The sequence below is a fragment of the Macrobrachium rosenbergii genome, chromosome 23 (genome assembly GCF_040412425.1).
Source record: "Macrobrachium rosenbergii isolate ZJJX-2024 chromosome 23, ASM4041242v1, whole genome shotgun sequence".
NCBI lineage: Eukaryota > Metazoa > Arthropoda > Malacostraca > Decapoda > Palaemonidae > Macrobrachium > Macrobrachium rosenbergii.
This window is the reverse complement of record NC_089763.1, coordinates 28,904,510-28,912,009: the sequence shown is the minus strand read 5'-3', so window position 1 is coordinate 28,912,009 and position 7,500 is coordinate 28,904,510. Positions and strand designations below refer to the sequence as shown.

General features: G+C 36.9%; 1 long non-coding RNA gene across 1 annotated transcript in view; it reads left to right on the top strand.

Annotated features, from left to right (window-relative positions):
- The window catches only part of LOC136851416 (uncharacterized), a 424,951-nt gene that overhangs the window by 417,093 nt on the left and 358 nt on the right, over positions 1–7,500 (top strand). The window lies entirely within an intron of this gene.

The following is a 7,500-nucleotide window of genomic DNA, read 5'->3' as shown; positions in this document are numbered from 1 at the left end:
AGCCAATGTTTTTTTCTCTGTGTTTCTGTATATCATTTTTATATTATTTAACTTCCCTTCCCATCTCATCATCACCGTAATTATTATTTGGAAATGGGACGTTTTTACATCCCGAAATATTTTTTCATAGGGCCTGTTTCTGTGTGCAGGTGAACAAAAGAAATTTGGTTTGTTTTCCTAACTTAATCACAAGCATAATAATAAAACATTTTCGTCCTGGACCCATTTGTACACCAAACCAGTCTGCTGCACGTCCACAAACTTCAGCAACACAAGGTTGCTTCCATCTTGCAAGCATCTGATTGCTCTCGAAAAATCATCATGTAAACTTTCAACGCCTACCAGGTGGAATCTCTATGAACACCATCACAAGCTTTCCTTAGGCCTATGTACTGTATATCACATACAGACCTCCTCTTGTATTCTAAATCTACTTACACAACTGTTTCCTCGACCGAACCTACACTGCTCTTCCTGTGTCAGTCCTCTTTCATTTACCTTATATTCTGTCTAGATCATATTAAACACATTCACAGTTTTATGATAAAATATATAGGACTCTTTTGTTTCTCTGAGTCACATATATCGAATTGTCCCCTAAAAAGAGGAACAATTTTCGTCTCATTCATTTTGTGGAACATTTCCCCAGTCCAAACGCCCCTTACACATCCTAGTCAGCCACTTCTTTACACGATCACGTTTGAAGGCTTGGTAAGAGATTAGGGCGGATGAATTTGAAGGCCTCGACAGATACCTTCCTCATTTCGCCGAATTAATGGACTACAAAGGAACCCACCTGTCTTTCAGGAATGATTTTCAATTTTCCTATTCATTTGTGTAGATGAATATGTTTGGCTCTCACGCTGGAAGTGGCTAGGCATGTGTACAGAAGACGGGGAATAGTATGAGATACACCAGGGTGAGTTTCCCTTGGTAGGAGTGGTGGAGGTAGGCCAAAGGAGACGTGGTCGAGGACAATGAGGCAGGAAGCAGGAGACGAGTATTGGGGAGATCTTGAGGAGTTAGCCCAGGACAGAATGTGGTGGCGTGAGTTCATCGAGGCCCTGTGCATCCCGTGGGTGCCACTGGAAATGATTGATTGATTGATTGTTTGTGTAGTGCAGGTAAATTATAATTATCTTTCATGCTTGGGAGTAGCTAAGATATGGCTGGCTGACGCAAGAGAAGATGAATGAAGTAGAAAAAGCAAGAACCAGTTTAGTTATATAGATGTGATAGTAAGGAAATTTTTTTAAAAAACATTAACAATACTGTTCCTGCTATGTTTACATATCTTTTGCTTATGAAATTGACTGTATAAAACTAGAAATAAAAAAAAAAGTACAGGAACATCGTTTAAAAGAAACCACAGCATTTGTAGGCGCACTGATTTGTTGTTGCATTCCGATAATAAACGTAAAATAAATTTCTATACTAAAGGTAAAAAAACTCTTAAAAAATTAAATCAAGATGAGAAGAGACGATGGAGAAAAAAATCTTTTAAGAACATTGATTATTCATCTCGTATACAAAGTTTTAGGATCCGGGACTTCTAACGCAAATGAATAACGAAAAACCTCATTAAACACCAACGAATTATTCATAGCACTTCGCAGTGCCTCTTGATTATGTACCGCCTTCATAAAATATATCTAGTGCTTTAGGCCTTGCCTAAGATTTAGACGTTACGTTAAAATTTTGACGTTTTACGTAGCTAGGGAAAACGAAATATGAAAACCAAACCAGGATTCATATAGTATGTTTACCAGAGGTTTAGTAATTTCCACGTGAAATATCGCTCTGTAATAAAACTTCGTTCCCCGATGTGAATTCATATATCACATTCTAACACAAGATCACGCCATTACTCTATAAACATATTGCACTTTCTAAAATGCATCTTATGATACAAATGTAAAAAAATAAGGTCAGTGAACAAACAATTTCATTAGCCTGTTGCCAAATCTCAAGTTTCACAAGAATCTGTAACTCTGTAAATACAAATTTGCTATTTAAATGATTTTGTTCGGTTACCAGTTTTCTGGAGCATTTCTTCAATTCCTTCGTTCCTTCTGTGCTCCACCGAATGATTTCAAAAGAATACAAGAGATATTAGTTTTTTTACGATAAGCAGAGAAACAGTGAAGAAGGGATGTATAGTGATTTCCCATTTTTAAGAGATCTTTAAAAGATCACACATCAAATATGTTAGTTTTCAACACACGCAGGCACTCACACATGTTGGCTATATACATGTTTCGTAGGTTCCTAATTCTTTTTGTAAAAAACCTCCTTCATACTCCCCCTGTTTCGGTAGGTTCTTTGTAAACTAATTCTTCAACTGCGTCTGTTGGATTCCAGGTACATGTTTTCCTTCATAATCCCCATCTGTCAATTATACGAGCTTTCTTTGTAAACTTATTTTTATATTTCTATCAGCCTGCTAAGTAAAGGACAATAAGTCGAAAGGCCTGGCACCACTCCGTTGTTTCACTTTTCTTCGTGGCAATTGCCTTTATATATGTATATATACATATACTTGGTAAATGAATAAATAGACGGAACTTTTTTCCAGTACAATATTAAAAAGACATTTAATATTCTCTTTTGTTCCTTTGCTTCCAAAGACGAGAGAAGCTCTTTGGAGGAATCCCTTTATGCTCGCCCGAGATTGATATAGATAGATAGATAGATAGATAGATAGATATAGATAGATAGATAGATGCATGAAAGTAAGGATAATGTAAAAATTCAATATATATATAATTATTTCTCTTATGACTTATCATTAATATCAGTGAGCACAGTATTAGCATCACGTTAATTTACGAATTGGCTAGATAGATAGATAGATAGATAGATGCATGAAAGTAATGATAATGTAAAAATTCAGCATAATTAAGAATTCTACGGAATTCGCTGAAACAGAATTATCTGGTCATCAAGATTCGTATTTTCATTCCGAAGAGAACAGACGAAGAGAATCTTCATAACTCTTACTTCTTCTTTCCTTTTCGAGTTGTAATTTTATGGTCAGAGTTCCTGGTTTCTTCAGTATTTTATTGGTAAACTTTATGCTTTTAATGACGACAAAAAAAATTCCTCCGTCTCCAGTTTATTTCTATAAACTTTGGAAAAGTTTATTTGAGGTATGACGGACTTGTTATTGCTTAGGTAATGTCTGAACTTTCAGGCATCAATCAACAAGAAATGGTGATAGTTATAATCTTGGATTATGTGTATATGATACATTAGCTGTGATTTTGTACGATATACAGTAAGTTTACCTAAGGTTATGGGAAGGGTATTTTCAGTGTTATATAATTATACAGCATAAGAGAAAATTGGTCGTGTAGAGATGTGGTATGTGTTTTGGAATGGAAATTTATTTTCTGTCCATTTACGTTTCTGTGTATGTTGAATAGAAAATCAACAATCAGAATGTATGTATGTGTATGTATATATGTATATATATATATATATATATATATATATATATATATATATATATATATATATATTTTATATATATATATATATATTTATATATATATATATTATATATATATATATATATATATATATATATATATATATATATACAGACGTGTACATATATATATACACTTACACACACATATATATTATATATATACATATATATATTATACATATATATAAATATATATGTATATATGTATATATATATTTGGTATTTGGTAAATGTGCGCTTGCATAAACAATATGTCCAAATATCAGGTTTTTCATAGTATGTACTCCCAAAATGCATAACATCTTTGTAAGCAGAATATCACGCACAAAAACAACAGCCAGTCGGACACACGCTCATTTAATCTTAATAAACTTCAACAGAACACCATTATTATTATTATTATTATTATTATTATTATTATTATTATTATCATTATTATTATTATTATTATTATTATTATTTCAGTAGATGAAACTTATTCACATGGAACAAACCCACCAAAAGGGCCACTGACTTGAAATTCGTCAAGCTTCCAAAGAATATGTTGGCTTCCACCTCCCACCGCAGCAGACACCCCCACACTGCAGCAGTAACTGATCACGATACAGAACCAGTGATTTTTCATCGGCCTGGGGGAGACGCGAACCCGCCACATCTGAATGACATGCCACGACTACTAACCACTTTATACCAGCTGACCTTACAGCTAAGAAGCAGCCAATAAAAGATAAACACAACTTGCAACCGCTTCCCGCAATAAGGATGAACTGCGACGTGTACAGAAGAATAGTCACAAATACCACAGGTGACGTAATTCTACTCTCCGAGGACGTTGGTGGCTCCTTTGCAAATGTTTCATGCTGGAGAATCTTGGTTTATGTTCCTCGGCGTTGCGAGAGCTCCCTGGAGGAGGAGGAGGAGGAGAAGAGGAGGAAGAGGAGGAAGAGGAGGAGGAGGAGGAGGAGGAGAAGAGGAGGAGGAGGGGAAGAAGAGGAGGAGGAGGTGGAGGAAGAAGAGGAAGAAGAGGAAGAGGAGGGTGAGGAGTAGGAAGAGGAGTAGGAAGAGGGAGAGGAGGAGGAGGAGGAGGAGGAGGAGGAGGAGGAAAAGGAGGAGACGGAGGAGAAAGAAGAGTAAGAGGAGGAGGAGGAAGAGGACTGCTTGGAATAATTCGGTGTATACCATTTTTTCTATATTAAATATTTTCATTCTCTCGTTCAAGGTTTTTCTTTAATGAAAAAAGTTATTCAAAAGCAGTGGTACTTTTTCCATATGAGGTTAATTAGCGCTAAAAAAAACTCCTTTTCTAAAAATCTGTGATTCATTGAATTCGCCTTATTAAATGCTAAATGGTGCAGACGTTGTTTTTTGACGAGGGAAAAAAAACTTAATGTAACATTATTCCGACGAATGTTATTAACATCGGCATGAAAAATAATGTTTTTATGTATTAACATCGGTAGTAACACTAACCGTTGCAACAGAAGTAAAAAAACAAGTAAAATATGCGCCGAAGTTACTTCGGCGCAACTGAGTTTTCTGCACAGCGTATAATCAAGGCCACCGAAAATAGATCAGATCTATCTTTCGGTGGTCTCGGTATAATGTTGTATGAGCAGCGGCCCATGAAACTTTAGCCACAGACCGGTGGTGGCCTGTCCTATATAGTTACCAGATGCACGATTGGTGCTTAACTTTAACCTTAAATAAACAAAATGCACGAGAGCTGCAAAATTTTGGCATGTTTGATGATTGTGGGTAGATGATCAGCATACCAGTTGCAGCCCCTCTAGCCTCTGGGTATTTTTAATATCTGAGGGCGGACATAAAAAGTGCGGACGGACAGACAAAGCCGGCGCAATAGTTTTCTTTTCAGAAAACTAAAAACTAAGAAATATTGCAATGATATCCAACAATATAAAAAGTAAGCGATGGTTCGGTCTCAGAGGAAATTTCAGCTTCGTTTGGGATTTAATCAGTTAAATAAATTGAAAGAATGAAACTGAATGAAGAAATCGATAAGAATTGAAAGAAACTCTGCAGTTATGAATCCCTGATTGACGTAAGTCCTGCAAGAAATTAATTGAAGCCTTCAACAGGAAATGTATCAAATATTGAAGTTTTTAAAGACATGACCCGTTTGGATTTACAGAGTAAAAGACATAAATCCTCATCGAAATGATACAAGGTCGAATCTGAAAGGATTTATAGACAGTCATCATTTTACAAAATAAATCCCCATCGAAATGATACAAGGAAGCGAATCAGAAAAGAAAGGACTTATAGACACGATCATCATTATACAAAATAAATCCCTATCGAAATGATACAAGGAAGCGAATCAGAAAAGAAAGGACTTATAGACGATCACGAAATGATCATCATTATAAAAAATAAATCCATTATCGAAAATGATACAAGGAAGCGAATCAGAAAGAAAGGACTTATAGACAATCATCATTATACAAAAATCAACCCTATCGAAATGATACAAGGCTTATAGAATCGGAAAAAGAAAGGACTTATTAGACAAAATAAATCCCTATCGAAATGACACAAGGAAACGAATCAGAAAAGAAGGGACTAATAGACAAAATAAATCCCTTTTGAAATTATACAAAGGACTTATAGACACTCATCATTATACAAAATAAATCCCCATCGAAATGACACAAGAAGCGAATGGGAAAAGAAAGGACTTTCAGACAGTCATAATTAAACAAAACAAATCCCCCTCGAAATGACATAAAGACACATAACAGCAAAGCCAACACAGAGGCAGCAACTGCAGCAACAACAACAGTAGTAACAGCAGCAGGAACAGCAACATCAGCACAGCAGCAACAGCAGAGAAGGGAATAATATTAATAATAATTGTGTTCTGAGGCCGAAGAGAGTGCGACTGACTGCGACTCTGTAAGATCGTCCCGTGCGGCCTTCAGGAACTTCATTAACTGCTTCTGAGAGTCAGCGCTGCGGAAAATAACTCTTGTTGGTGATGTGTGGGGGAAAATGAGAGAGATGGCTTCCCTTCAGACGTGAAAACGGAGTCAGTGTCCCAAAAACGATGTCCCGTTGCACCGGGGTTTGTTCCAAGAAAGCCCTGTTTCTGTGTGTGTTTGTGGGTTTGAGTGTGTCTCCTTGCAATGCAGTGCACCGGAGTTGATTCGTGTTGCTTTTAAGTATGTGTTCATCATACTACTTGATTTTCCATTCATATATACATATACATATATATATATATATATATAGAAATAATCAACACACAATCACGTGTGGAACAGAAATAAATTTCTGACTCACGTCAGGATCGAACCCAGGTCTTCTAATTGAAAGGCAAGGGCGCTGCCCACTAGGCCATGCAAGTCTCAGGTTCCAACTTCTTTTATGACTTGTATGGCCTAGTGGGCAGCGCGCCCTTCCTTGCCTTTCAATTGAAAGGCTTTGGTTCGATCCTGATGTGAGTCAGAAATTTATATATATGATTTTGTCAGTGATACCACAAAGGAAATTACGGAAGCTCCTTATGTAGATGAGATGATAATGAACGGGAGATGGCGACAGCTGGGATATGCCCTTCGCCCCACTCCAAAGAGAATAGTACAAGTAGTGTTAGCTGGGCACCTGTGGGTATTAGAAGTGCTGGAAGACCTAGTCCTGACTGGTGAGAAATACGAGCCTGGAAGCTGGAAATGAGTGGAGATACGTGAAAGTGAATGCAGAGGAAAATCAACTTTCTCCACACGAGAACGACCATGCGGTGGCCATCGCGGCTGAGAGAAAACAGGTTTCGTGATGATGTTTTATGTCAGTGTCTCCGACATTGTTTATCGTCACCTTTCATGTCTTGTTATCATTCTGTGCTTTATATCTATGTTATGTTCAAATGTTTTACATCTGTGTATCTGTCATTTTGCATCTGTGAAGAAACACAGACTCCCAGAGTTGATCCCCTTCCTCGATCTGTCGAGAGGTTGGGACACTACTTTGTAGCTCGCACGAGCCGTTGA